A 26,380-nucleotide genomic window follows, 5' to 3' on the forward strand; every position below is an offset into this window, starting at 1 on the left:
CAGCAGCAATCCATCTCCATCATAGTAATGGCGTCCCCATTAATCGGCCATAAACTAATAAAGCAAGCACTTTCCACCCCTCACCCCCCGGCAACTTCATTAAGTCTTTAGTACATTAATATGTCTTACTTAGTGTCAGCCAAGCCTCTTTCTCTGTTTGGGGTGGAGCATGCTGGGGTGGGCACCTCGTCCAGTGGGTAGGGGCACATGACCCCTCTCCTGGTCTGGGTAGGGGGCTGCTGACTCAGGGCAACCCACTACCCCTCTCCCTCCTTCCCCTCCACCCACTGTCCCCTTGAGGACCTTGAAAGGCTGCAGAGAAGAGGAAGAGCAAGAGGAACAGGAAACTGTGGAGCAGGAGAGACGAGGAAACGAGAGAGGAAAAGGAAGGAGGAAGAGGGGATAAGCTGGGGGGGAAAGGGGGAAGCTGGGAGGAAGGGGGAGACGGAATGGGAGAGGAGCTGTGCACCTCCAAATTAAATTTGTGATTCAGGCATCAGATGGGCCGACAGCCAGAGATTAATTCAACTGATCGAGTTATAAAGAGCGGGAGGCCTGGGTAATCAATCTTGCAGCTGTCAGGCCGACAGGCAGGAGTATTAACCTGGCGAGACGGCACGTACCCAAGACTTTTTCATTTCATTCACCCCAACCACGTCCCTGACCACCTCTGGTCTGTCTCTCCAAGTAATAATAATTGCGGCTGTTAACGATGACAGAGACAGGACGAGGGGACGAGGGGACGGGCCCCTGCGGCAGGGTTTCCCCTCCTGGAGCTCCTACCCACTGCTCCGTCTGACCACTCCCAGAAGGTAGAGCAAGGACCAGCTCGTGGCGCTCTGGGAGGTGGGGAAATTGAGGCAGGAATTCCAAAAAGACCTTCAGACAGGGTAGAAGTGGGGCTGGAAAGGTACTTTGGGATAAACAGCAGTGTCTTAGATCCCTCTCACCTCTCAGGAAAATAATTGTCCCTAAGTCAGCCAGCTTGGCCCCAACACGTTCAGCTGTGGCCAGGGAAGCTGGGATCAGGAAGGTGAGATGGATTCCCTCTTCTGGGCTATTTTGCCTCAGCCACAGACCTGAGCTCTGTGTGGCTTGGGTGGGGGTCCCATCCTGGGCACAGGCTCCTGGACTGGGGCTGCTGTTCTTCCTGGGCAGCCTTCTCTCCTCCTCTCTCTCCTCCCGCCTGACAGCATCAGAACACACCTAGAGGGGTGGGGGTCTCCCTGCAGAGACTTGTGGACACACCACCCTTTGAGTAGAGAAGGTGTGGCGATGGGGGTGCCACCTGGAAGTTGACACCTCTCTCAGCTCTGGCTAATTTTCACATCCTTCAAATTCTGATATCTCTTTCTCCCTCCTTGCTCCAGGGAAAGGAAGGGAGAGGACAAGAGAGGGAGAGAGAGGTAAATAGGTAAGAAGATGTGCTGGGGCACCTTTAGGGTCTGCTGGGAGTGAGCCAGGGCCTCGTCAGTCCTCTGAAATTGTTATGCCAGGGTGAGCTGCTGGTAGTGGGGGCCTTGGAGGGCTGATGTGAGGAACTGTGAGTTCTTTCTTCCTTGCTCAGTGAGAACCAGGCACAGGGTTCATGGAAGGGGCTATGGCCCCTGTGATGCCCTCACAATGTTTCCTATTATCATTGTCATTATTACCAATCAGGGACCACTCCATCGCTACAGACAGCAACGCTGTAACAGTGACTCGTGCCAGAGACTGGCTAAAGGTTTTCTATACATTACTACTTTAATGTTCGCAAAGAGCCGTATGAAGCAAGTTCTATGTTCAGCCCCGTTTTATAGATGAAAACCTGAGGTTCAAAGAGGTTGGGAGACTTGCTCAAGCTCTCACAGCCAGGAAACAGCAAAGCCAATACTGGGCCCCTAGCCAGAGCCTCAGCTCAGCATGGGCTAACTTTCCCCCAAGGCCCCCAAATCTCACTGTCCCCTCTGAACCCTGCCTCCACCAAGGTTCCTCAGTGTTCTCTATAGGCAGATTCGGGATTTCTCCAACTGAGGTGACCTGGGCACCAGATCCCTCTGGGTTTGAGAAGGGTGGGGAGGGCGATGCTCCTGTTTGTTTAGAGGGTGGGGCGGGGGACCTGGTGTCAGAGAACACTTATCCAGGGCAAAGGGAAGAGTGGGGGCCCCACTCGGGGAGGCTCCCCAGTGCTCTGCCCTCAAGTAACCCCTGGGAGTAGGCTCTGCCACCTCCCCAGGCCCCATGGCCTCTTGGGAAAGGACAGAGTGCTGACTTGCCCATGCCCCCCGCCTTCCCCAGGGATGGAGCAATTGGAGGGGTGCCATGCTGGGTGTGTGTTGGAGTGGGAGTGGATCCTGACTTAGAAGGGCCTAGAGGAAAAGTTCTCCCTGTCACCTCCTGACCCTAGCTGGGGCTAGGCTGGAGGGGGACTGGGGACATGGGTCTGTCTGAGGCGCCAGGAGCTGGAGGCTGGAGCTAGGCCAGCCTCTCTCCCAGGCTCCCTAGGACCCATTTCAAGTGGTTGCTTCCAGGATGACGCAGCCCTGGGGAGGGGAAGCAGGAACAAGGAGCCTGTTTCCAAGCAAAGGTTCAAGGGTCTCCTTTCCTGGGCTCCCTCCCTCTTGCTCAGGGCAGCCACTAATTCTGCCCTGTCAGTCATGGTGTTTCTTCCTTATCTGGGACCAAAGCCAGTGCAGGGGCCTAAGTCCCTGGAGGTTTGGTGTATGCCCCTCCTGTCCCATCTTGAGGTGGTTCTTGTGCTTGAGTGAGGATAGATGGAGACCCCTAGTACAAGGAACCAGAATCCTCAAGTCTTAAAGTTTTGATCAGTGGGGTTGCTGGGAGAGTTAACATATCGTGGCTCTTCTCTTCTCCCGCCCCATCCCGTTCCATGGAGCCTACTCATTCCTGCAAGATCCTGCATCAGGGGCCTCTTGCAGCATTAGAGATTGGAGTGTTCTCTGGTTTCTAGTACTCTCAACCCATCAAGGTGGATGTGGATTAAGATCCCGAGGGCTGTCTTGTCATGATCACCACGATTGTCCCTCGCGCCTTCTCTGTGCCTTAATTCTCCGTCTGTAGGTAATGGAAAGAATGCTCTCTGTGATCTCTGCCTCCTCTGCCTTAGGATGGGGCAAGGGGGTTGCTGAGGAAAAAGAGGAGAGATCTTTTCAGGTAAATCACATAGAACCTGTTTCTAAACCTGTTCATCCTTCCATGCCTCAGTTTCTGTGTCCGTAAATTAGGATAAATCACACCTACTTCCTTGGGTTGTTGTGATGCCCAACTGAGATGGCAGAGGGGGCCTAGCTCTGTGTCTGGCACATTGTGGTGCTGAATAAATATTTGAAACAATCAGCCAGAGTGGAGAAGTGCCTGGGGTGTGGTGAGGGTGTGGGCTTCAGGGAAGAGGCTCTCCTTCCTCGCCCTCAGTCTTCTTACCCTCAGTCTTCTCGCCTCCCAGCTCTCTGATCCCTCACTGTGACAAGCCCAGGCAGAGGCCCTCAACATGAGCACCCCAGCTCTGAAGATTGCTTGGACAAGGCTGGAGAACGCTGGTGCACTGGATAGGGTTGCGTTCGAGGGATGTGTGTCTCCATATCCTTGATTTGAGACAGGGGCTATTTGGATATCAGCCAGGCTTTGTGTATATGTGAGTGTGTGTGTCTGCGTGTGCGCATGCCTGCATGTGTGCGGATGTGTGTGTGGGTGAGTGGGCTCAATGGCTGGCACCAAAACACTTGCCGATTAATCTTTGTCTTCTGAGCACCCAGCCCTGGTCCCCGGGAAGCTCTGGGGCCTGAGCTGGTATCCAGTGGGCCTGAGGGGGCAGAATCAGGCCCAGGAAGATGGATTTCCCTGTCCCCTCAGCCCCCACCCAGCAGTGAAGCAGGGAAGGCTGCTTCATTTTGTTTAATGGGATACTGGGAGGGGGACAGTAGTCATGGGGCATTAACTGCTAATTGGGTCCATAATAAAGTTAATAAAGCTCTTATGGTCTTTGCCATTAAGTGTAATTAAGGGGGTGCTCCGTGGTGAGGAGGGGGATGTTGGCAGGGAATGGGTACTGGGCTCTCACTGGCAGGAGTAGTGATGGGGAAGCTGGCAGCCATGCCAAGGCCAGGAGCTGCACTGACTTCTGGAGAGCTGCACTGACTTCTGGAGCCACCCAACCCTGGCTGGGGTCCCGAGCAGCTCCTCTGGGGATTGGAGGTGGTGAGGTGGACAGGAAGGGAAAGGGTTTACTCTGTGCTGTTCATAGAAGTCCAGGGGGAAAATCATCAACTTCAGCCCCAGTGCCCACACCCTTGAAGCGGCTCAGAACATGGAAGAAATGTCATCTTCAAGGAGAATTGGCACGGACAATCTCTGAGTTTTAGGGCATAGCTTGGCTTGTGTGTGCTGAATGATTGGGGAAGTTGCATAACCTCTCTCAGCCTCAGTTTCCCCTTCTGTAACATGAGGATAAAAACAGCATGGTTAGGAAGGTTCCACAGCTATGTAGTGGGAGGCAGCTAGGTGAGTGCTGTCATGCTGTTATTCTTTTTATGAGCTCTTGTTTATTTTATTTTGTAATCATACAAGAATGCTTGATGAAGCCTTCTTGTATATACAGAAGTACAGAGTGACCCTCTCATCCCTCTGTCATCGATGTGGTTGTTATTTTTTCCAGAGTTTTGGGATATATTTATATAATATGTGTGTACATGCAGAAACACATAGTTTTCTTTTTTTTTTTTCTTTTCTTTTCTTTTTCTTTTTCTTTTTTTTTGAGACAGGGTATCACTCCGTCACCTAGGGTGGTGTGCAGTGACATGATTATGGCTTACAGTAGTCTCAAACTCCAGGGCCCAGGCAATCCTCCCACCTTAGCCTCCCGAGTAGATGGGAGCATGTACCACGAAACCCAGCTAACTTTTACATTTTTTGTAGAGATGGGGGTCTCCCTATGTAGCCCAGGATGGTGTCAAACTCCCCGGCTCAAGCAAGCCTTCTGCCTCGGGCTCCCAAAGTGCTGGAATTACAGGTATGAGCCACTGTGCTCAGCCCACATTGTTTCTTGAATAGCTGCATGATATTCCATCATATGGCTAAGTTTTAATCATGTTGCTTGTGTCCTAGATGGAAACCTAGACAGTTTCTAGTCCTTAGCTCTTACAGTACTGCAAAAATACCCTTGATATATTTATCTGAGCACAAGTGCAGGACATATATAGACAAATTCCTTGACTATATTGGTATTGTTGGGTCAAATGACATGTTCATTGAACATTTTTGATAGATATTGCCAGACTGCACATGAAGATGATTGCACTGTCTACCCCCAGTGTCAAACCGGCAGAGGGGCTGCCTCCCAGGTGCTCAGCTCAGCCACCTCAGTTGCACTCAGACACACTCCTAGGCAGCTCTGGGGATGGGGGAGTCCCAAGGAGAGCACGCAGGACAGGGAGGGCAGCTTCCCCTGGGAGGGGTGGGACAGGAGGGACAGGACCCAGCCCTCCCCTCTAAGCCTGAGAAAGCCACCGGGTAAACTCGGTTGTCAGAAAGGAGGGAAGGTTTCAGTCAGGGTCAGGGGTTAATGCGATGGAGCTACTGGGACATGCTGCGCAAACAAAACAAGTTGAGGGAGGGGAGGGGCCGGCCCTCTGGCCACAGGGAGGGAGATGGGCCAGTCATCCTGCACTTGGCTTTTCCCTGGGTAGCTGCCATTGTGGGCACAGGTTCTGGGCTGCTGAGGACCTTGTGGCCAGGCTGCTGGGTTCTAAGGCCAAGGGTGCAGCATTCTCCTTCTGAAGGCCACCCCAGCCCAGAGCTGGCACAGTAGGCCTGCTGAGCTGCCCTGCCCACCTCCAGGGCCCCTCCACAGGTAATCCCCCTGGAGCCCTGTCTGGGAGGCTTTGGGCGGTATTAGAGGTGAGCCGGGTGGCGGGCCCTGGAGCCAGGCCCAGCTTTTAGAGCATTCCTGGGCATTAGGCTCCCTGTCCCAGCCCAGCCTTGCCTTCACCCCACGGAGCCCCAGGGGCTTCTCTGCCTCAGCTGCTGCTGGCCTAATTACAGGTGTCCATGTCAGGGTCAGCAGTGGAGTTAATTCGGGGCTTGTCTTGGGGTGGCCCAGCTTCATTAATGGAGTCCCAAAGAGTCTAGGGATGAGCCAGGCAAACAGGGGATTAAGGGCTGAGGAAGACTGCTGCGGGGGAAGGCTGGCTAGAGAGGGCTATGAGCTGGGCCCCGGGGAGGGGGTCAGCTTCAGGCCTGTGTGTTCACCCACCCACCCACACAGGCACTCACGAGACCCAGCAATGCTCAGACACGCAGACACACAGCCACGGGCCAGACACTCGCCAGAGACACATATGGACTCTCATACACAGGCTCACACACAGAGATACACATCATTGGACTTAGAAATGCTCCCTGAGAAGTCTTGGGGTGTGCAAGGGGAGTGGGGGAGATGAACCAGAGACTTCCCTCTTCAGCCAGAAACTCTGGTCTGCCCCTGCCAGTCCCCTCCTGTGCCCTCTCCCACCCTGGCCAGGGCAATGAGCTTCCCTTCTACCTTTCCTTCAGCATCTCCTCCCACCGTGAACTGGAATTCCAAAGCACTGTTCTGTGGGTAGAATGACAGAGCCGACTCCCAGTCAGGATGCAGGGAGGCGGGGGCAGTTCCTCCATACCCCTCAGTCCAGCCTGGCCTAGAGGGTCCCTGAGCCCAGCTGTCAGCCCACCTCCCCCACACCAACCCTGTGCCTCATGACAGCTCTGGGGTTCTGTGGGGAGGCAGAGCCATACTGCACAGAGGTCACCAAAGAGAAGGAGGAGGAGAAAGAGAAGAAAGGAGCTGACAGGAGCCAGGGTTGGGGGGGCTGGGCAGGGGGAAATCGCTTAACCCCAAAGCCGCCACTAGTCTTTGGAGCCCCTGCACTGATGGGGGCCAGCTGGAGCTGGCTGAGGACAAGGGGCCCAAGTGTGGGAATCCAGGGAGGAGGCCTCCCCAGGCTTCCTGGGTCAGCTGGGAGGAGAGACCCTGGAGCCTTCTTCCCCAGCCCGCCCTCCTGCCGCCATCCCTCCCTAGAGTGTGGAGACAGGCTCCGGCTCCCTGGCTCTGTTACCGATGGGGGAATTTTTCCAGCACTGACCTCACCCCCACCCCACCCCAGGCTGGCTGGCTGATGTTCCTGCACTCCTAGCAGCATGGCCATGGCAGCACAGGGCAGGCAGGGGATTCAGAAACCCAGCCCTTGACTCTGGAAGAGTCAGGTTTTCCCAAGGATGCCTCCTTCCACCTGTGCCCACTTCCCAAGGCACCTCCTTGACTAGTATTTAGAAGTGACCCCAGGGATAAAGTGACTCCCATTACAGAAACAGCCACTGCTCCATCCCACTAACTTCACCTGCTCATCAGTAAAGGTGCCCACGGGCCAGGCTGCCACCTGTCATCACCTCAGTCTTGGTCCTAGGCATCAAGCCTTCCCTTCCTGGGCCCCCAGTGTCCCCCATGCCATCCCAGGACCCCCGACACACTCCAGGCCCATAATTGAATATAAAGGCCCAGAAGCTAGTGCAAACAGCGGCATTAATCACCAGCAACCTGGCAGCCTCCTGCCATAGATCTTTTCCACACGTAGAATAGCTCGTGTTAATCACTGCCGCTGATTTATTGTCTTCTCCGCCTTGTACATAAATTATTCACTATGGCTGGGCTGCGAAGGAATCCTGTAATGAGGGCTTCCATCCTCCCATCTCCAAGGTGGATCCTCAGACCTCTAGGTCCACCTAGCTGTGTTCACTGGTGGGTCAAGGCATGGAGCCACAGGCATGGGATTGAGGGGATGATAGGGAGTGGGGACTCTCATGTAAGACTATCTGTCCCCCCAGGAGCATATATAGGAGCTCTTCAGCTTCAGGAAACAGGGCTGCGGACTTGCCTCTCCAGCTCTGGACAGGAGAGACAGGGCAGAATGGGGCAGGAGGAGGCTGCTGGGTGGCCCCAGGGCTTCCTAAGGCTCGGGAGAGTAAAGCCTTCCAGCCTTTACCTGGAAGTTCCTGCTCACCACCTGAGAGACTCTCCTGCCAATCAAGGCCAACTCTTGGGAGCTCCCCATCACCGGAAGCAGGATGTGGGCGTGTCCACGGGGCAGAAGACCTGCCTCTCCCAGCTCCCTGTCCTACCCTGGGGTCTGTGCTGCTCTCTGGCCACACCTCCGAGATGGCCTCAGCCTCAGGAAAAGGTGGTGGCAGTAGTTATGGCAATAGCCACCAGATGGCAGCCCTGATACCCAGGACAGTAGCTCATGGAGGCGGGAGGCTGCATTTGGGTAAGGAAATGCCTTGGGAATCTGCCAGGGGAGGGTGATGGGGAGTGGGTGGAGAGGGGGTCTTGCTGACAGGGAGAGCTCTTAGCCTCAGGGGGACTAAAGTACAGGACCCATTTCACACATCGAGCCATGCATGGTGACATCCTCAAATGGGACGGTCTCAGGAGAGGAAATTGGGGTCCAGGTGTATGTGGGCAAGTGGGACCCCAGAGGGTGTGGGTGCAGCCAGATGGACTTCCCTGGCCCTGGCCCAACTCCCCCTGCAGCCTGCCTTTCAGGCTGTCCTTCCCAGGCTCCGATCCATTGCATCCCGACCCCTCTCTCTTGGCTGGGGCACTCTCAGAGGCAGCCAAGACAGGAGCTACTGTGTACTGTGGTCAGCTGGGGGCCAGCAAGCCCAGCCCTCAGGATCTGGCTCACTGCACACATGCAGCACTGTGAGTTGCTTAGACCCAGTCCATCAAGAACACCCGTCCCCGCACAGACCCACTCTCTCCTCCCACTCCTGTATGTAGAGTGGAGAGCTGCTCAGAGACACAAATGGGTCCTAAGGTTCAGGAGACTTGTGGCTGCAACACTAGGCTTACCAGAGGGCCCCTCCAGCCCAACATCTCCAAGCCCCTCACCCCCCCACACCTACTACCCACACAACTTACATCACCTACTGAGGCAGGGCAGAGCCTGCACTGGGATGCTACAGAGGATGCAGAGTACTGCCTTGTCACCCAGCCAGTGAGCTGCTTCCAGCAAAGATGTGGGGCTCCAGTTCTTTAAATACCTTGAGCCTAGAGGGCAAAGCTGGCAGAACAAGGCTCTGAAGGCCTTCTTTTGCCCCAGCTGCCTAGATGGGAGTCCTAGGAAAACATCTGGAACTCCGTGTCTCCTTGGCAGTTCTTGCCTTTTACAGTTCTTACTGTAAATCCCTGCCCTAAGCTCTCTGGAGATATCTGCTGGGATTCTGGAGTGCCCCTCCCGGACCCCAACAGGTCCTCTGGGTTCTGATGGGAACTCCCAAACCCAGGCAGGGCCCTATCTCCTGAAGGCAAGGTCAAGACATTCCCATCAGTGAAGACCAGTGCTTCCCCAAGTGCAAGTCTTATGCCTACTTCAGACCTACTGAGCTGGAAACTGTGGGGAAGGGGTCCAGATAACTGAATTGTTACCAAGCTTCCTAAAGCCTGAGAACCTCTGTACAAGACACTTCCTTAGAGCCAGGCTCATGCCCCTCATTAGACCTGAAGCTTCCTGAGGGCAGCCCCAGACCAGGATGGGTGAGTGGTGGGGTTTTTCTAGTTGGCCTCTGAGTATTGACTTCCCTGCCATCACCGCCCTGGAAGTGGGCACACCGTTGGCCTCCTCACTGTCCTGCCTGGTCCCTTTCCCTTCCCGCCAGCCCTCTGGCCCTTCCCAGCCAGCTTGCCTGGCTTCCTGGACCTGCTGTCTTCATGTCTGTCTTCACATCTGTTCCAAGGCTGCCCCAGCCCTGCTTGTTTATCCTTCAGGGGGTCCAAGTGGGTGTTTCAACTTCAATTATGCTCTGACCACAGCCACCACAGATACCAAAACAAATGTCCTGGGCGTCAGAGGTGGTGGAGGCTCAGACAGGCTGGTGCCAGGGGGCCTGATAAAGGGGGGCCTGCTTGGGCTTGGAGGTGATGAGAGCTGCTCCTAGTGATAGCGCCCTGGGGAGCAGGGGCTCGTGGATAACTGGCCTCCTCAGGTAGGCCCAGGCCACAGAGGGGACAGTGTCTTGGTCTCAGTACCTCTCCCTCCATCTCCCAGCTTCCCTGCAGTCTCATCTAACAGAAGCCTTTTTTTTTTCTTTTAAAGTGGGGGTGTGCCTTGTAAAAGCCTTGCTTCTCCCCAGCTGCTGGCTAAGTCTGGCCTCACCTCCAGAGGACAAAGATCTTGACTCCTCAACCCAGGCAGGCCTATTGAGATCTTTTTAAATCCCCTCTCAGACCTTGTGGTCAGTGTCTGAGGACGGTAGTAGAAGTCAGGGATCCTGGACGCAGCTCTGTTGGATTGTCCCTGTGACTTGGAGTGTGGTCTTTGTACACATTGTGCTTTGGTCTCCCCTCTCTAGGTCAATTAGCAGAAAACGTTTCCCAGTCTGATTGCCCACAAGGGAGAAAAATTCAAACCTTCCAGGCTCCCTGGAGTCCCTGGAGAATACAATAAGGTGTCTTAGGGAGCAATGGGAAGCAGGACACGGTGCCTGCTAATGAGTGGGCCCTGATTTCTGTCTGGAGCTTCAGAGGATGGAATGCCAGGCATCCATGACTAGAAAGGGGCCCCAGCTCCCACTGGCCTCTGCGGCAGGAACCAGGAGACACAGCAGAGGCCATGCTCAGCAGCCCCTCCAGCTGCGCTTCTCCTTAGTGGGAAGGAGCCCTCTCATTCGCTATGCCCTCTCTGAATTCTCACCCAGTACCTGCTTTTGCCCCCACCCTTGCCTTCTGCTTTTCCCAAATGGCCACCTCAGCTCATCTGCCCATTGGCTGATCTCTGCAATGATCACATCTGGGAACATCTTTAATAATAATGATAACAGGGCCAGGCATGATGGCTCAGACCTACAACCCCAGCACTTTGGGAGGCCGAAGCGGGTGGATCACTTGAGTCCAGGAGTTCGAGACCAGCCTGGCCAACATGGTGAAACCCCATCTGTACTAAAAATACAAAAATTAGCCAGGTGTGGTGGCAGGCACCTGTAATCCCAGCTACTCGGGAGGCTGAAGCAGGAGAATCACTTGAACCTGAGAGGCGGAGGTTGCAGTAAGCTGAGATGGTGCCACTGCATTCCAGCCTGGGTGACAGAGCAAGACTCCATCTCAAAAGATAAAATAAAATAAAAATAATGACAATAGGGCCAGGGGCGGTAACTCATGCCTGTAATCCCAGCACTTCATGAGGCTGAGGGGGGAGGATCACTTGAGCCCAGGTGGTTGAAGCTGCAGTGAGCTATGATCGTGCCATGGCACTCCAGCCTGGACATCAGAATGGGACCTTGTCTCTAATTTTATATATATATATATATATATAAAATTATCATTATATATAAAAAATCATTATATATCATTACATATATTATATTATATATAATATTATCATTATATATCATTATATATATTATCATTATATATTATATATATTAATAATAATTAATAGCAAGGAAAACAAAACAGCTCCCATTTATTGAACACTTTCCATGTGATATGCCAGATGCTTTTGCAATTTGATCTTCTCTCTGTCCTACAAGGCAGACAGATATAACAGCCCCACTTTATAGATGAGGGAGCTGAGAGGTTAAGTAAATTTTCCAAAGCTGCACCACTAGCAAGTGGCAGAACTGGATTCAAACCCAATTAGTTCTGACTTCTGAGTCCAAGGTTTTTGCTCCAGGCTTCGGATGTGCTATAGAGAGGAGGGTTTACTTGGTGTTGGCTCCATCAGCCCCTTGAAAGCTCAGGGTCATGGCTTCTGTAGGGGGCTCTCTGTCTTTAGTTCTGATACTCAGGGTTGAAGAGACCTTTGGGCCGCTCCCCAAGAGTCCTGCTGGAGACCCAGTCTCAGTCCCAAATGAACCTGGACATCTGTCAGCTTCCTGTCCACACAGCGGAGGGCAAACTTTCTTAGAGCTCAGCTCTGGCTCTGCTGCAGGCTGTGAGTTGGTGGGGCTCTGGTTCTCTGAGCTCTCGAGGAGGGTCTGGATGAGGGTGGGGTTTCTATTCTGATCTCTGTTCTGGTTCCTCTTACTCATTCAACCCTGGCTGCTGCCCAAACACAGGCAGCCTTTGCCCTGGGGCTGGAGCCACAATGTGGCAGGTGGAGGGATGGGAGGTGGACTGTTGGAACCAGACATCTGCTTCCCATCCCCACCATGCACATGCACACACACAGTGAGGAAGAAGCAGGGCATGTGAGCTCTGGAAGGAGGGAGGGCCACCAGGGGCTCATTAGGGTGAATATGGACACATTTGTGTCTTTGTGAGTGTGCACGCTGGAGATTGGGAGTGTGCTCATCTGTGGCTGTGTGTGGGTGTGTGCCCGTGAGGTGGGGGCTGGGCTGGGTGTAAGACTGTGAACATGAGTCTTTGAAAGAATGAGTATGACAGAGCAATGCACTAGTGTGACCACATGGGGTGTGACTGCTTACAAGTGTATGATTGTGTGAGGGCACAAACACTGGTGGGAAAGGCAGTTGCTGTCTCTTAGGGGAAAATCCCAGAACTCCAGCGGCCAATGTCTGCTCTGCTATTGACCAGCTCTGTGGCTTTGAGCACGTGACTTCTTTGAGTCTACATGTCTCTACCTGCAAATGGGGAGGAAACTGCCTCACAGGGTAATCATGAGGACCAGGTGCAGGTGTGGGTGGAGCACTTTGTCATCTGTCAAATGTAAGTCCCTGGGAAGGTCAATAAGCAATCTCCATCCTCTGCCTCTCTTCCCCAGTGGCACCCGCACAACATGCTCAGGCCCCAGCCAAGGGCCAAGCTGGGGTGGGTGGTGTCCCAGAGCCGCAGGCTACACGGCCAGAGGTCCAGGCTCAGGAGGACTGGTTAGGGATGGGGAGAGTGAGCAGGTGTGGTGCCACACCTATCTACTCCAGCTTCACGTTTGACCCAAGGCTGCCCTGCCCCACCGGCACCAGCCCATTGGCACTCATTATTCTCCTCTGGATCTGAAGAGATTCTCCTCCATCTCACTCCAGCCCAGCATGCTGTGGCTTCTGCCGCCTCCTCCCTCTGGGGAAGTGAAGGCCCCCCGGGTAGGAGGCTCTCACACCAGGTTCCCCTTCTGACCTTCTGAAGGCTGTTCCCCACTAAGATCCCAGGGTCTTCAGTCATGTTTCACTTCCATTCTCAGCCTCCCCTGAGCTTCTCTAATGATTCTGGGGCACCTAGTCCATTTGGAAATCATCTACTTGGCACAGTGGTTCTCAACCATGGCTGCACATCAGACAGGAATCACCTGGGAAAGATTTGAAAGATCCTGATGCTGAGGCTGCCCCCAGACCAGAATCTCCGGGTTGGTATGGCAGGGCATGGTGGGTCATGCCTGTAATCCCAACACTTTGGGAGGACAAGGCAGGAGGACTCCTTGAGACCAGGAGTTCGAGACCAGCCTGGGCAACATGGCGAGACTGCCTCTCTACCTAAAAAAACAAAAAAAGAAAAAAAAAATAGTTGGGCGTGGTGGTGCACACCAGCAGTCCTAGCTACCTGGAAGGTTGAGGCAGTAGATTACTTGAGCCCAAGAGTTCGACGTTACAGTGAGCTATAATCATGCCACTGCACTCCAGACAGTCTCTAAAAAAGAAAATAAAATGACAAAATAAAATAAATATAGGTTTAAAACTCTCCCAGGTGATTCTAATGTGCAGCCAAGCTTAAGAACCACTGCTAATGTTTCCCAAGCATCCTTGCTGAGAAGAATCATTTGGGACGCTTGTTAAATACACAGCTTCCCAGGCTCCCTCCCCTGGAAATTCTCATTTGGTGAGTCTAAGATGGGGCCCTGTAATTTGCATTTTTAATAAATACCACAGATGATTCTAATTATTAGGGAATTTTGAAGCTACTAGCCTAGAGCTGTATTTCTCAAACTTTAATGCACATCCAAATCACCAGGGGATCTTGTTAAAATGCAGATTTTGGTTCAATAGTTCTGGGGTGAGAGCCTGAGGAGCTATAGAAGTTCTGGCCAGTCAGAGCATAAATTAAGAGATAGTGAATGATGAGATGAGACCAGAGAAGAAAGCAGGGACCTTACAAACTGTGACAAGGAGCTCATGATCCCATGGCAATGAGGAGCCACCGGAGGGTTTTAAACAGAGGGAAATCTTGTTCAGATACATATTTTAGAAAGATATATTCTTGTGGGCCATGTGGGAGATGATGGATCATGCATCAGAGGATCAGACATCAGCCAGGAGGCTGTTGCCACATTTCAGGTGAAAGGTGGTGGCCTGGGCTAATGAGGTGGGAGCAGGAGGAGAGAAGTTAGTAGTCTTGTGGAAGACTCAGTGATCAGTTGGGTGGAGGCTGAGGGGGAGGATGAGGGAGGCTCCAGAGTGACCCCTGAGCTGGCTACTGACTTGGCAACTGGTGAAGAGGGATATCCATCTTGGTTGGCTCTGAAGCTTCCTTCCACATCTACTGACTCTGTGATCTGATCATTGTTTGGCTTAGCTTCTTGTGGGACCAGGGTGGGAGAGAGGCTACAGGAAGCTGCCTGGAATACGTTATGGAACTGGTGCCTTGGAGAGCCCCCCTCCTTGACTTTGAGTGACTCTGGAGGCTCCCTGTCAGCAGTTGCCAAGGCTAAGAGGCTGCTTAGGGGATTCGGTGTTCTGAATACCTTGGCTCTTCATTTATTTCCTCTCTGGCTCCCTTCCACAGAAGGAAGCCCAGATGAAGAGAAATCTGCATCCAAATGGCACCCTTGCTCTTGGATCCCATCTGGTGACTCTCCTTGTAAACCCTAAGTGTCCCCAAAGACCTCCCCCAGGCCATTTCTCCTGACATCTCTGCTTGGCACACTAGCCCTATCCTGCCCTTGACCACAGTCCCCTCCCCACATTGAGCTCTGTCTACCCACTCCCAGGACACTTGCCTATTCTCCTGTTTGGGGACCTCATTTTTCCCTTTTGGCAGCTAAATGTTGGCTCAGCATCTCCTAACCCAGTAACTGCTTTGCAGTTCCCAGGCTGCTCTGTCACATCTCTCTCTGGTATAGCTCTTTCTATGGTGCAAGTGTGCAGTAAGACTAAGATAGGCTGGGGGGCCATTCTGTAATCAATTGCCATCATCTTCAGCATCTGGTGAGAGCTAATTGTATGTTGGGTACCAAACTGAGGACTTTATATGCATAATCTCGGTGTATGTATGTTCACCACATCTCCAAGAGATAGATTCTCCTATTATTCTTTTTTTTTTTTTTGGACAGAGTCTCACTCTGTTGCCCAAGCTGGAGTGCAGTGGCGCGATCTCAGCTCACCCGCAACCTCCGCCTCCCAGGCTCAAGCCATTCTCCTGCTCAGCCTCCTGAGAAGCTGGGATTACAGGCATGCACCACTACCGCCTGGCTAATTTTTGCATTTTTAGTAGAGATGGGGTTTCGCTATGTTGGCCAGGATGATCTCAAACTCCTGACCTCAAATGATCCACCTGCCCCAACCTCCCAAAGTGCTGAGATTATAGGCGTGAGCCACCATGCCTGGCCAGGTTCTCCTATTCTTATTTTACAGATGAAGAAATAGGCAAAGATGTTAAATAACTTGCCCAAGGTCACTCGGTTAGGAATTGGGACTGGAGCCTGGTGCATCTTCACCACTGAACCGCACTGCCTCTCATAGTCCTTATCACCAACCAAGGCTCAGTTAAGTCCTCTGCCTAGGATCAGCCTCACTGGATTCTTCCCAGAGCAAATGTCAGGCCAAGGCTAAGGCTCATACCCAGAAAGCTGAGCAGATGGTAACTCCAGGGGGATTTTGCCACAGTGGAGTCAGGTATCGGAGGTCAAAAGGACAGCAGTTGAGTCTTGCTCTGCCTCTTGTTATCTGAGTGAACGTGGCCAAGTCTGACCTCTCTGAACTTCAGTTTCCTCATCTGTGACATGGGGATGGCAGCAGAAGCTACCTCTCAGAGGTTATGAGGAACAAATGAGGAAATGTGCAAGGCAGGATTGTATCAACTGCAAAGAGCTGCCTGATGTAAGTGACTATTAGTGCCAGCAGTCACTCAATATTTATCATGAATTACTAGGACCGAATCCAGGTGCTGTGAGTACAGCCAGGAGCCAGCCCCTGGACCTGGACTTGTCCCTAAGATGACAAATTGCAAGTCAAACAAGAATACAGTCACCTTGCCACTCTCCGCCTTCCATGGGCCTTTTGTGATCTTTCTGAAGCTATGACTTGGGCCCTGGCCATCTTTCCTTACCTGTGTAAACTGAAGGTCTCTAGCCCTCTAACAGTCTAGACAGCCCCCAATTTTAACATTCCAGGGGTGGAATGGAAGGCAGGTCCTTGTGACATTTGCTAAAGCAGAATTGCTGCTGAAAAGGGGCCTCTTTCTTCATGCAATGAATAAAAATCTTAGTGCCTCGTGTTTGTGTATGGCAAGTCTCACTGCTGAAACTTCTGTTAATTCATTTATTCAAATGAACCACATTTATTTAAATTTATTTTAAATTTCAAAAGTAAACTAAAAATGCATTCTTGTTGTAAGAAATACAGATGAAATACTCCTTCTAATTCCAGAATCATCTGCAGAGGTCACTGCTCTGGTCAATTCACTGTGTATCCTTCTAGATCATTTCCTATGAATTTGCCTACATGTATATATTATACAAGAAGAAACATATGATTTTTTTGTTGGGTTTTTACATTTATACCTGAGTATTTTTGTTTTTCTGCAATTTGCTTTTCCAGTGAGTGGTGGCTTACACTTGTCATCCCAGCACTTTGGGAGGCTGAGGCAGATGGATCACGATGTCCAGAGTTTGAGACCAGCCTGGCCAACACAGTGAAATGCTGTCTCTACTAAAAATACAAAAATTAGCTGGGCATGGTGGCGGGTGCCTGTAATCCTAGCTACTCGGAAGGCTGAGGTAGGAGAATCACTTGAACCTGGGAGGTAGAGGTTGCAGTGAGCCGAGATCGTGCCACTGCACTCCAGCCTGGACAACAGAGCTAGACTCCATCTCAAAAAAACAAAACAAAACAAAACACCTCTCTATATATGTCTACCTCATTATTTTTAATTGCTTCATATGAAGTATTCAATAGATGGGGTGCCACTGTTTATTCACCCATTCCCACCAGTGAATTGTTAGGTTGCTTCTGATTTTTCATTGTTCTGAATATTGCTTAGTGAACTCTCTGGTATGTGGTTTTGTGGGCGGACATGGCTATTTTGTTAGGATAATGGATATCTAGAAATAGAGTTGGTCAAATGAAGCTGGGTACTGTTAATTTTAACAGAAACTGCCAAAATACCTATCAAGAAGACTGAACCAATTCAGGGCACTTCCAAGACAGGATGAGAAGACCAACTTACATACACTCTCTCCCATGCTGGGTACTGTCAATAGGTTGAATTTTTGCTAATCTAATGGATGAAGCTAAAACAAATCTTATGTTTATTTTAATTTATAGTTCTCAAATTATGATTGCATTTCTCTCATGTTGAGCATATTTTCCTAAGTTCATTGGATATTTTGTATTTTTATTTCTGTAAATTGCCTGTTCATTTACTTTGCCCATTTTATTTTTATTTTTATCCTTGGAGACAAAGTCTCGCTCTGTCATGCATGCTGGAATGCAGTGGGTGATCTAGGCTCACTGCAACCTCCGCCTCCCAAGTTCAAGAGCTTCTCCTGCCTCAGCCTCCCAAGTAGCTTGGGTTAAAGGTGTCCGCCACCATGCCCGGCTAATTTTTGTATTTTTAGTAGAGACAGGGTTTTACCATGCTGGCCAGGCTGGTCTTGAACTCCTGACCTCAGGTGATTCACCTGCCTCAGACTCCCAAAGTGCTGGGATTACAGGGGTGAGCCACCATGCCCCATTGCCTATTTAAAAAACTGGGGTTTCAAAAATATTTTTCTTATTAATGTGTTGGAAATTCTTAATTCTAGTTATTAATATGTGTTGTATTTTGGCTGAGTGCAGTGACTCATGCTTGTAATCCTAGCACTTTGGGAGGCTGAGGCAGGAGGATTGCTTGAGGCCAGGAGTTTGAGACCAGCCTGAGCAACAGGCAAGACTCCTATCTTTACAAAATATAAAATAAAAAATTTAGCCAGGCACGTTGGAATGTGTGCCTGTAGTCCCAGCTACTCTGGAGACTGAGGTGGGAGGATTGCTTGAGCCCAGGAGTTCAAGGCTGCAGTGAGCTATGATCTTGCCACTGACCTCCAACCTGGGTGACAGACCACACACACACACACAAACACACACAAACACAAACACACAAAATTTTATTTTAATTTACTTTTTTTTTTTCTTTAGAGATGGTGTCTCCTCCTCTTACCCAGGCCAGAGTACAGTGGCATGATCATGGTTCACTGCAGCCTTGACCTCCTGGGCTCAAGCAATCCTCCCACATCACCCTCCCGAGTAGCTGGGACTACAGGCATGCCACAATGCCCAGTTTACTTGTTGTATTTTAGCTGTTTGTCTTTCAATGTCCTTTACCATCTTCTATGATACAGCAGTTTCAAATTTAGATGTAAATATTTTGTCAATATTTTCCTTTATGGCTTTTGTAGTTACTGTCTTATTTTAAATCACCATCTTTAGCCTGAAATTATTTAATTTTAACTCACATTTTATCTTAACATTTTTAGTCAACTCTTAATTTCCTCTGGAATCTACGTTGTGAATAGTGTGAGATAGAAATAACTCTTTCGTGAAGTTTGGGTTATATACCCTGTCACCGTGGGTATCTGGACTATGAGTCTGATTTACTAATATCAAAGCACATCATTAGTGTTTTCATAATTTAGAAGCAAGAGGATGCAAAGCAACAGTGGGCATTGGGTGAGGTGAAGGAAGGGTGCGGCAGAGTGGGAGTGATGGGAGAGGACCCCTCGCAGGACTTGGCTGACTGGAGATATGAAAATGTCTCCCTACAAAGCGAATGGCAGGTGGCCCCCAGGGATCCTGGGGGGCCATCTCCACGTGCCCCTGGTGTACAAAACATCTTTCCTGTACACCCTGTGTCACATCATATAAATGATCTGTTTCCTTAGCAAGCAACCTCCTCCCAACTACAATGTCAGCTGGAGGGCCAGGTGTGGTGGCTCATGCCTGTAATCCCAGCACTTTGGGAGGCTGAGGCGGGCAGATCACCTGAGGCCAGGAGTTCGAGACCAGCCTGGCTAATATGGTGAAACTCCGTCTCTACTAAAAATACAAAAAAATTAGATGGGCGTGGTGGCACACGCCTGTAGTCCCAGCTATTCGAGAGGCTGAGGCAGGAGAATCACTTGAACCCAGGAAGTGGAAGTTGCACTGAGCCGAGATCATGCCATTGCGCTCCAGCCTGGGCAATAAGAGCAAAACTCCATCTCAAAAATAAATAAAATAAAATAAAATAAAATAAAATAAAATAAAATGTCAGCTGGGGGACAGGGACTGTGTCCTCCTCATTTTTGTCTCCCTTGCACCAACACAGAGCCAGCACCCCCGGTTGAATGCGTATACACCTTCCCGTGCCGGGCACATGCCCACACTTCTGTGTGCTCAGGCTGGTGTGTGTGGGGTGTCTCTGGGTGAACATGGGCATGACAAGTGTTGGGAGTGCACATCGACACAGCCCATGTGCTTGCGTCTCAGTGTGGCTGTGTGCATGAAGCTAGCACACCTGAGCCTGTGGGCATGGGAATACACATGTGTCTGCCTTTCTTTCCTCTCCAGTTTTCTGCCCTCTACTTCCTTGGGTCAGAAAAAGCAGGAACTTTTTCTCTTGGCAGGAGGAATATTTAGTAACAGGGACAAAGTGAGGACCCTGCAATCCTTGTAGTTTCTCCTGCGAAAGCCTCTTTCTTTCTGAGGCCTCTGCTCGCCTTCTTTGCTCTCTTCTCCCCTCCTTTTTCTATTGCACATCTCTTTGCTTCCCCCCTTCGGGAGGAAGCTCATCTGAGCTCAGCCTTTGCTGACAAGGCCATTTGGGCCCATTAGTTGCCTCCTAATGAGTGACTGCCTTCTCGGCCCCTCCCCCCACTGCAACTGGGAGGGAGGGATCAATTAGCTGCTGCCGTAAACACACACACACACACACACACAAACACACACACACACCCTTACACATGTATTTATGCTTCCACATATATATGTACATGTCACATACTATATATGATCATAAATACACTCATAGCAAATAGAAATACATCTTCTCTTCTTGACCAGTAATATCCCCTAGGGTTCCCAAATTGAAGCTCAGAGTAGGCAGGTGACTTGTCCAAAATCCTTCAGTCAGAAGCCAAGCAACAAGGCATAACCCTATGCCATCTGATGCCCAGTGCAGTGCTACTGCAGCCAAGAGAGAGACGGGGTGTCCCACGCAGGTCCATCCTGATCATAACAGAGCTGTGGGACTTTGAAGGTAGCACGTCTAGGTTAAGGTGTGCAGACATGATCCTGAAGGTGATGGGGACTGGAGAGGCTCTGCCGTGTACCAAGGAGGGAGAGGGTGGGCTTTCAGGGAGGACTGCCTTGTCCCCTGGGTTGGCCTGGCCTGGAAATTGTGGAGAGAGGGGTCCAATCTCAGTCCCCCTCTGGCTTCTGCAAGTCTCACCATGGCTGTCTCTCCCTCCACTGAGTACTGACCTCAGGAATCCCCGATTCCTGGCAAGCTCTCTCTTGGCCAGAGTACCCTGTTCCAAAGAGTGTCCTCTGGGGGAAGATAGGTTCCATCCTGGCCCTGGCCCTGGCCTGTCCTCCAGATTCCACACTAGGATGGGAGGTGTGAGGACGAGGTCCAGGCCTGAGGCACGCAAGACCCAGCAAGTCCTGCCTGACCAGCCTAGGCCACCTGGGTCAAAATGCCGTGGCACCACTGTGGCCAGCCGCTTGGAGACACTCATAACAAATACACATACATCCTCAGCAGCTGGGGTTATGGCTGCGTCTTAGCAATTTATGTCTCCTAAGGTCCCAGCCCTGCCAGGGACCCAGGCCCTGAATGAAAGAGCTGAGGATGGGTCTGAGGGGCCCTTGGGCCCTTGGGGAAACTTACCCAGGAGGAGTCACGGCAGGGGCAGGGGCTTCCAGAGCCTCCTTTCACCCCAGAAGCTAGAAATGATACTCTCCTTGCCCCCACTCAGTCCCTCTCCCAGAGGCGGGTGTTGCGGGAGGGCTGCAGTTCTTGTCTACAGGCCCCTTTTCTCTCTGGGAGCACCAGACCCCACCTCCTTTCCTCATCCTGAGTCCCTGGCTGGGAGGTACTGTGGAGACCGAGGCCTGTCACCTGCCACTCTCCGTAGCCCTCGAGGCCTCAGTGAAGTCTGCCGGGGGATCGAGGGGGCATCCTGGGAGCCCATTGCTTGGCTGATCTGGGTCTCAGTCAAGTCCCCAGGCCTGCTCCTTGGCCTCCCCCTCAGCAGGGCTCAGCTCAGCAAGTACTCCCCTAGATTAAGTTTCCAAAGGGAATGTCCTTTTCCAGCACAGCCCTCGCCCTATCCTGAAAGGCTCAGAGCAGCAGAGTCTTGGCTCTGGGGGTGCTGAGCCATCAGGTGCCAGCAGGGTATGGAGGAGGCAATGGGCCCTGGGGCAAGGGCAGGAGGGCACACAGGCTCCAGGTTGGGGAGACTTGGGTTGAAATCCTAACTTCCACTTAGTACCTGAGTGACCTTGGAGAGCTATGCCACTTTTTTCCTAGAGAGCTTGTTAAAATGCAGTACTGGGCTGGCGTAGTGGCTCACGCCTGTATTCCCAGAACTTTGGGAGGCTGAGGCAGGAGGATCACCTGAGGTCAGGAGTTCAAGACCAGACTGGTCAACATGATGAAACCCCATCTCTACTAAAAGTACAAAAATTAGCCAGGTGTGGTGGCACATGCCTGTAATCCCAGCTACTCGGGAGGCTGAGGCAGGAGAATCGCTTGAACCCTGGAGGCGGAGGTTGCAGTGAGCCGAGATGGCGCCACTGCACTCCAGCCTGTGGATGGAGCGAGACTATGTCTCAAATAAAAAAAAAATAATAAAATGAAACGCAGTACCCCACTTTTGAGAGATTTCTTTCTTTCTTCTTCTTTTTTTTTTTTTTTTTTTTTGAGACAGAGTCTTGCTCTGTAGCCCAGGCTGGAACGCAGTGGTGCGATCTCAGCTCACTGCAACCTCTGCCTCCTGAGTAGCTGGGATTACAGGCGCCTGCCAGCATGCCTGGCTAATTTTTGTATTTTTTAGTAGAGATGGGGTTTCACCATCTTGGCCAGGCTGGTCTTGAACTCCTAACCTCGTGATCTACCTGCATCGGGCTCCCAAAGTGCTGGGATTACACGCATGAGCCACCGTGCCCGGTCAGAGATTTTTTAATGTGTAAAATGAGGAGAACAAGAGCTTCTCCACAAAGACTTCCTCACAAGGATGAGAAGCCATGTATAATCTCCAATTGACAATTTTTGGAAGGGCATACCTCCGGAAATGGAAATAACAGGAGGAAGGAGGGAGCCTTTTACTCTTCGCTTTATTCCCTTCTGTCCTGTTTTAATTTTACTTCAAAGAGTGCTTTATTTTTATTTAAAGAAAGGAAGGGAAAGAAAAGATGAACCGCTCCCAGCCAAATAGCTGAGCCCCAGTTGAGTCAGTAAACATAGTCTTAATTGTTATCTGTTAAATAGTTAACAACCCATTCTTCACTGGGCATTGTTTCTGGGTGTGAAAGTGATTTGTAAATAAATTGCTGTATAAATGTTAGTTATGATGAACAACTAGGTAATGCTGTATTTCTATGCACAATTATGTATGTATGTGAGGTGGCTTGTCCTAAATATGAGTGGGTGTGTATATCCTTCAGGGCAATTATGCAAATGTAAAGTGGTGGTGAAGAGCATGCTGTCAATAGCCATGCTGCCTGGGTTTGAATCCTGAATTCAGTATCTACTGGAGATACAATCTTGGGCAAGTTACTTAGCCTCTTTGTGTCTCAGTCATTCTGTCTTCAATATGGGGACAATTAGGCCAAGTGTCTCACACCTGTAATCCTAGCAGACTGGGAGGCTGAGGCAGGAGGATAGCTTGAGCCCAGGAGTTTGAGACCAGCCTGGACAAGATAGTGAGACCCCATCTCTACAGAACAAAAATAAATAAATAAATAAAAACAACAGGGATAATTAGCCAGGCATGGTGGGGTACCACTGCACTCCAGCTTGGGTGACACAGCAAGATGACCCCCTCTCTAAAATAAAAAAATTAAAAATAAAAAATAAAATGGAGATAATACCGACTCCATTGGATTGCTGTGAAGGTTAAAGTGAACTAAGTTATGTAAAACTCTTAGAACATCCCCCAGCACATGGTAAGTGTTCAACAAATGTTTTTTATTTTGTGTATCTATGTGAGCATGTTAATCTTTCTCATTCTTTTAACAGGAGGAGCAGGTGGCCAGGCACGGTGGCTCACGCCTGTAATCCCAGTACGTTAGGAGGCCAAGTGGGGAGGATCACTTGAGGCCAGGAGTTAAATATTAATAATAATAATAATAATAAAAGGAGGAACATTGTCTGACCCTTCCTCCATTAGAGGGGCTTTGTGACTCTGTCCATCCTTTCGGTCTGTTTGTAGACACTTAACTTTGGTAACTGTGAGCATCTGGAGTGCTTGAGGAAGCTGGGCTCGCTCAGAGCCAGGGCCCCATTCTCACAGGGAGCCCTGGGAGGGGAGGAGCGACACACATCTAGCTTGCATCCCTCCATCGATGCTTCCAGGACACTCCTGGGGTGGCAACGCACCCATTGTGCCCCTGGGTCACTCAGATAAAATATCAGCTGAGCCAGGAGGGAACCATTGAGGGTGGGGGTAGAGAGAAGTAGGTCACTCTCAGAGTCCATCCTAGAGCCAGGGGCAGGGAGGGGCAAGGCGGGGGTGGGAGCGGTTTATAAGGGAGGCTCTGCAAGCTCAGGTCAGAGAGAGGTGTCATTCCAGCAGCAGTGGCAAGCTTAATTCCCCATCCTTTTCTGCAGGGTCAGCCTGCCCTCCCACCTACCCCACTCCCTTGCTGCTTCTGATGCTGCTGGGAGGGTTGTTGCAGTGCATCCCACCTCTGGGAGGCACCTCTGGGAGATGCTGGGCTGCCAGGCAGGTTGAGCAGGTTTGAGAGAAGGTGGGAGGGGCCCTGACTTGGGGGAGGGACCTGGGCCTGGGATGGAGCAGGGTTTCTCAGGCACCCAGGCAGGTGGCAGCCTGAGGAGGGGTGCACATGTGCTCAGAGCCACAGCATAGCCTGAAGGGGGATGGGGGAGCTAAGACAGGCTGACCTCCACCCCTGGGCTGCACAGCCCCGTTCCCAGTATAGGCCCTATGTCTCAGAGACCTGCAGAAGTCAGAGATTCTGAATGCAAAACTGGGATGTAGGGTCAGGCAAGGGCTTGTAAGACTCATGGGCAATGTAATTTAAAATGAGACCTACCACTCTACCTGCTCCATGAGGCATGAGCACATGCACCTGGGAAATCATCACATGTCGGCTTGTGTGTATTCATCACACAAGCACACACTGTCACACACATCACCCACAGGCACGTGTACACAATCGTGAACACATAGATGCTCGTGGGCACAGACACCACACAGAGATGGTGCTGGAGCCCAGTGCTCTCTCTCACTTTCCAGGTTCAGAAATCAGATCCTGGGAGTTTAAATAGTGTGACCAAGGGCCACCTTTGGAGGGTCCCCAAAGAGAGGCCCTCTTCAGGCTTTTGTCTCTTAAGAAGCCACTCTTTTTTTTTTTTTTTTTTTTTTTTTTTTTTTTTTAATTTTAGAGCAAACATCAGCCAGAAGCCACTCTTGCCTAATGCCCTGCAGCCATGCCCTCCCTCCATATGTCTTTTGTCCCTCTGTGGAGTGGCTGGCCTTCCAATACTGCCACATTTGTGTGCACACCTGAGGTCTGACCCCTTCCAGGACTCCGACTTGGGGGTTCCTGGAGGGCTAACTCCTCCCTGATCAGGGTTTTTGCCCCAGGGACACTGCTTTATTTATTTATTTATTTTTATTTTATTTATTTTTTTTGAGACAGAGTCTCGCTCTGTCACCCAGTCTGGAGTGCAGTGGTGCGATCTCGGCTCACTGCAAGCTCCACCTCCTGGGTTCACGCCATTCTCCTCCCTCAGCCTCCTGAGTAGCTGGGACTACAAGCACCGGCCACCAGGCCTGGCTAATTTTTTTTTTGTATTTTTAGTAGAGACAGGGTTTCACCATGTTAGTCAGGATGGTCTCGATCTCCTGACCTCCTGATCCACCAGCCTTGGCCTGGGATTACAGGCTGTGAGCCACCACACCTGGCCGGGACACTGCTTTAGAAGGGAGTCAGTGAGCTCCGGCAAGGAGGCCAAGAAAGCTGAGGCGGAGGTGGGCAGGAGGGCTGCGGCAGTGAGGAGAGCCTTGGTTTGGGCAGGCGTCTCACATTGAGGCTGGCCACCCAGATCCACATGCCTCCTGCACACAGACACCTCACCTGGAGGGGTGTGAGGAGCAGAGAGGAGGAAGAGCATGGGGCAAGTTGGTGAGATGAGCCATATGGGCACATGTAGGGGAAGGTGCAGGTGACAGTCTTCCTATTTTATTTTGGGGATAAGTGGATATATGTAATACTTGTCCCCAGATACTCATGCTTATACACACACAGGTTCTCACACACATGAAAACATTCTTAAAGCAGACACACCATATGGACCTGGAATTTCACCCACAGATGCCCACTGTCACCCCTCACCCTCACCTACGCTGCCCTGCTTCTCACACACATGTGCTCACTCTCACATGCTGGCCGATGCCCAGCTTCTCTGGCTCAGGCTCTGAACAGACAGAAGAATGTGATAAAATCGACAGCTGAAAACTGTCCTGAGAGCAAAGCTGTACTTTGTTGAGAAACCTGAGCCCTTATTGGAGGAATACAAGTGTCTGTGTCTGGGGGCTCAGGGAGAGGGGAGGTGGAGGGGTGGTCTCCCAGGGCGCCTGTGGCCACTGGGCTGTTTCCATCATAAAAAAAAAAAAAAAAATGATGAAAGGAGCCGGTCAGTGAGAGCATGGCTGTGAGTAAATAAAGCTGCCACCTTTGACCCTTGGAGGCCAGAGCTCATCCCATAACAAATGCTCATTAGGGAGGGGCTGCTCAGTCCCAGCCCAAGTTCTCCAACACCAGAGGCCCAAGGCCAGACTCCCAAGGGGGAGGGGATATGAGAACTCCTGTGTGAGGCTAGGGGACCTGTACAGGGAGTAGGGGGTGGAGAAAGGAACAGGGGATGTGGGAGGGGGTTGGGGATATTAGGGAGAGGATGATGGTCATCGGGGAGGGATGAGGACTGGCAGGAGAGCTCTGACTTCTGGCTGCCCCTCCCTGGACTCCTCTCTCTGCAGCC

At 51.2% G+C, this 26,380-nt stretch overlaps 1 long non-coding RNA gene across 1 annotated transcript in view; it reads right to left on the bottom strand.

Annotated features, from left to right (window-relative positions):
• Positions 1 to 11,470: 11,470 nt before the first annotated feature.
• The window catches only part of LOC144331268 (uncharacterized), a 34,101-nt gene continuing 19,191 nt past the window's right edge, over positions 11,471 to 26,380 (bottom strand). The window contains exon 3 of the long non-coding RNA XR_013398305.1: positions 11,471 to 13,268. This is a non-coding gene — a long non-coding RNA (uncharacterized LOC144331268). The remainder of the gene's footprint in view (positions 13,269 to 26,380) is intronic.

Source organism: Macaca mulatta, chromosome 9 (assembly GCF_049350105.2).
Source record: "Macaca mulatta isolate MMU2019108-1 chromosome 9, T2T-MMU8v2.0, whole genome shotgun sequence".
Classification (NCBI taxonomy): domain Eukaryota; kingdom Metazoa; phylum Chordata; class Mammalia; order Primates; family Cercopithecidae; genus Macaca; species Macaca mulatta.